Source organism: Myotis brandtii, unplaced genomic scaffold, assembly GCF_000412655.1.
Source record: "Myotis brandtii unplaced genomic scaffold, ASM41265v1 scaffold305, whole genome shotgun sequence".
Taxonomy (NCBI): domain Eukaryota; kingdom Metazoa; phylum Chordata; class Mammalia; order Chiroptera; family Vespertilionidae; genus Myotis; species Myotis brandtii.
In genome coordinates this window covers 709,106-713,683 of record NW_005361652.1, presented here as the reverse complement: position 1 = coordinate 713,683, position 4,578 = coordinate 709,106, and positions in this window count along the sequence as shown.

The window sequence follows — 4,578 nt, the reverse complement described above, 5'->3', positions numbered from 1 at the left end:
CACCCTGACCATTGGCAGGGCCAGCCAGCCAACCACCTGCAGCCCCTCCCCCCAGCCAGCCCGGCCCTGATTGGCCCCGATTAGGGTGGGCTGGCTGGCCAACCTCCTGCCGTCTCCTCCTCCCAACAGGCCCAGCCCCGATCTGCCAATTGAGGTCAGGCCAGCTAGACCCCACTCCTGCACAAATTCATGCACTGGGCCTCTAGTATGTACATAAACGGCTTTAAGCTCTAAGCACTGCTTTAAATGCACTGGACAAGTAGTGATCTCATATTTTTACTATAATATAGTTCAAAATATTTTCCATTTTGAGTCCTTTGTACTTTAGTTATTTAGAAATATATTGCTTAACTTTCCAATATTTGGAGATTTCTAGTAGCTTTGTTATTGATTTCTATTTTAACTCCACTGTGGTCAGAGAACATATTCTGATTTCAGCCATTTAAAATTGAGACTTGCTTTGTGGCCCAGCATATGGTCAATTTTGATCAATAGTCCATGCACATTTGAAAAAAAATGTGTGTTCAACATTTATTGCATACAATGTTAATATATGTTAGAACATATTAGTTAGTCTAATTGTTCTTCTAAATCCAGACCTTTTTGTCTGCTTATTTAATCAGCTATTGTAAAAGGTGTACTAAAATCTCCAAACATGTTTGTAGAGTTATCTATTCATGTTTAGAGTTCTGGCAGTTTTCACTTAATGCAAATTGGAGATTGGATCTATTTTATTTTATGCATACTAAATAAGATTTTCTAAAAACTTTTTGAATTGACCATGTAATCATTGTGAAATGTCTAGTATCTCTCATAATGCTTCCTGCCTTAAAGTCTAATTTGTCTTATACTAACTAGCACAAATGGAGAAGCTTTATTTTAGTTGACGTTTATTTGGTATACTAGAGGCCCGGTGCACAGATTCGTGTACTGGTGGGGTCTCTCAGACTGGCCTGCACCCTCTCGCAATCTGGAACCCCTCAGGGGATGTTGGACTTCAAGTTTTGGCCGGATCCCTGCAGGCCAAGCTGAGGGACGCCATTGGTGCATGAATCTGTGCACTGTGCTTCTAGTATGCATGTAAGATCTTTGGTTAATCTCTTCCCGCCCTCCCCCCTGTCCCCTTCCCTCTGAGATTCATCAGTCTGCTCCATGTTTCCATGCCTGTGCATTGAGCATCTTCGCCCTGGTGGTCAGTGCACATCATAGCTACCAGTCGAATGGTCAAATAGTTGTTCGGTCACTTAGGCTTTTATGTATATAGATAATTTTCAACATCATTACTTTCAAACATTCTATGTCTTAATTAAGGTATATTTCTTATAAGCGCACATAATTATAATTTGTTTTTATATCCAGTCTGACAACATTTTTGTCCTGTTATGTATTTTAATTACACATATATTTTAAACTCCAAAAAAATGTTGTCCTTGTTTTGTATAGCCAATATTCATGTAGATTTATTCATATAAACTCTGTAGTTTTCTTCATTTCTTCTTGAATTACCTGTTCCCATTGGGGATGATTTTCTTTTCATTTAAATAAATCCCTTTAGAATTTGTTTCACTGCATGTCTGATAATTAGGAATTGTCTCAATTTTAGTTACTCTTAAACCTCTTTGAGAAAAAACTTCTGATTCACCTTCATTTTCAAAGAACTTTTATGTTATTGGAACATTTTATTTTCATGAGTTTGAAAATATCATACCATTGTCTTTTTTTCATCATTTTTAAAAAATATTTATTGTTGAGAGTATTATGCATGTCCCTCTTTATTTCCCCCATTGCCCTCCTCCATCCATTTCCTATCCCACCCCAGGGCTTGACCACCCAATTGTCTGTTTCCATAGGTAATGCATATATGCATGTAAGTTCTTTGGTTAATCTCTTCCTATCCCCCCTTACCTCTGAGATATGTCAGTCTGTTCCATATTTCCATGCCTCTACTTGTATTTTATTCATCAGTTTATTTTGTTCATTAGGTTCCTTCTTTGTTTATTTTGATTTTTAGATTTAATTGTTGATAGATATGTATTTATTGCCATTTTATTGCTCATATTTTTGACGGCTCTTTCTCCTTCACCTTTTCCTTCCTTCCTTCCTTCCTTCCTTCCTTCCTTCCTTCCTTCCTTCCTTCCTTTTAAAGAAGACCCTTTAACATTTCTTGGAATACTGATTTAAGGATGATGAACTCCTTTAGCTGTCTCTTGTCTGGAAAGCCCTTTATCTGCTCTTCAATTCTAAATGATAGCTTTGCTGGGTAGAGTAATCTTGGTTTTGGGTCCTTGCTATTCATCACTTTGAATATTTCTTGCCACTCCCTTCTGGCCTAAAAAGTTTCTGTTGAGAAATCAGCTGACAGTTGTATGGGTACTTCCTGGTAGGTAACTAACTGCTTTTCTCTTGCTGCTTTTAAGATTATCTCTTTGTCTTTAGCCCTTGGCATTTTAATTATGATGTGTCTTGGTTGTGGGTCTCTTTGGGTTCCTCTTATTTGGCACTCTCTGAGCTTCCTGGACTTTTAAGTCTATTTCTTTCACCAGGTGTGAAAGTTTTCTGTCATTGTTTCTTCAAATAGGTTTTTAATATTTTGTTCTCTCTCTTTTACTTCTGTCACCCCCATAATGCGAATGTTGGTACACTTGAAGCTGTCCCAGAGGCTCCTTACACTATCTTTATATTTTTGGATTCTTTTTTCTTTTTGCTCTTCTTTTTGGGTGTTTTTTGCTTCCTCATATTCCGCATCATTGATTTAATTCTTGAATTCCTCTACTCTACTGTTGAATCCCTGTAAATTATTCTTTATTTTAGTTAGTGTATGCTTAATTTCTGACTGCTCTTTTTTCATGTCTTTGACATTTTCACTAAGGTTCTTGAAATTCTCACTAAGATCCTTGAAAGTCTCTCTAAGTCCCTTGAAGTTCTCATTAAGATCCTTGAGCATCCTCATAACCATTGTGTTGAACTCTGTATCAAGTAGTTTGCTTGTTTTCATTTCATTTAGTTATTTTTCTAGAGTTTTCTTCTGTTCTTTCATTTGTGACATTTTTTTTGTCTTCACATTTTGGCTGCTTTTCTGTGTTTGTTTCTATATATTAGGTAGAGATCCTATATCTCCTGGAATTTGTAGAGTGGATTTGTGTAGTAGGTGTCCTGTAGGTCTCAGTGGCTCAGCCTCCCTAGTCACTGGAGCTGGCATTCTAGGTGTGACCCTGTGTGGGCTGTGTACACAGTCTTGTTATAGTTGAGTCTTGATTCCTATTTGTGTCACTTGGAAGAATTGACCCCATGGCCAATTGGCTATGAGGACCATCTGTGAGACACCCCTATGGAGCAGGACTTGCTTCATTGGGGCTTTGGTGCTCACTGAGTCTTCCCCTTGAGTGTGTCACTTGTGGATGTATAAAATTGTAATCTGGTATGGTCTGAAGCTATCCACTGGGAGCACTGGCTCTGAGGCCTCCTGGGAGGTGAAAAGTCAGCCATTGCCTTGGGCCACCCGGCAGGAGCTACAGAGTGATCTACAGATGGCTGCTACTTGCATTGGGCTTGGAAGTTCCCAGGCAAGGCCAAGCTGTAAAGCAAGGCAGGCTGGTTCTAGTGCCATGTCTTGAGCCACTTATTCATAGGCATGGGGCACACTGATGCCAGTTGATGCTTGTTTGAAAGATTTTAGAAAAGTAGAAGAAATATTTCAAAAATGTATACAGAACCACAAAAGACCCCAAATTGCCTGAGCAATCTTGAAAAACAAGAACAAAGTTAGCAGTATCATGCTACCTGATATCAAACTATACTACAGGGCCATAGTAACCAAAACAGCATGGTACTGACATGAAAACAGACAGAGATCAATGGAACAAACTAGAAAGCACAAAATAAGCCTATTCCTTTATGATCAATTAAAATTTGGCAAAGGAGGTAAGAACATACAGTGGGGTAAAGAATGTCTATTCAATAAGTGATATTGAGAAAATTGGACAGATTCATGCAAAAAAGGAAATTAGACCATCTTCTTATACCACAAACAAGAATAAACTCAAAATGAATTAAAGACTTAAATGTAAGACTTGAGATCATAAAATCCTAGGAGAATACATAGGCAGTAAATTCTTGGACATTTCTCATAGCAATATTTTTTTCTTTTTATCTCCCTGGTCAAGGGTAATAAAAGAAAAATAAACAAAAGGTCCTACATCAAATTAAAAAATTCTTGCACAGAAAAAAAAACCAACAGAATAAAAAGACAACCCACATATTTTCCAGTGATACATTTGATAAGGGATATATATCCAAAATTTATAAAGAACTTATACTATGCAACACCAAAAACAAACAAAAAGTCCAATTAAAATATGGGCAAAGTATCTAAATAAGCACTTCTCCAAAGAGGATATACAGATGGCCAATAGTCATGTGAAAAGACGCTCAACATCACTAATCATCAGAGAAATGCCAATAAAAACCACAATGAGATATCATCTCATACCTATCAGAATGGCTATCATCAATAAATCAACAAATAACAACGTGGATGTGGAGAAAGGGAACCTTCATGCACTATTGGTGGGAATGCAG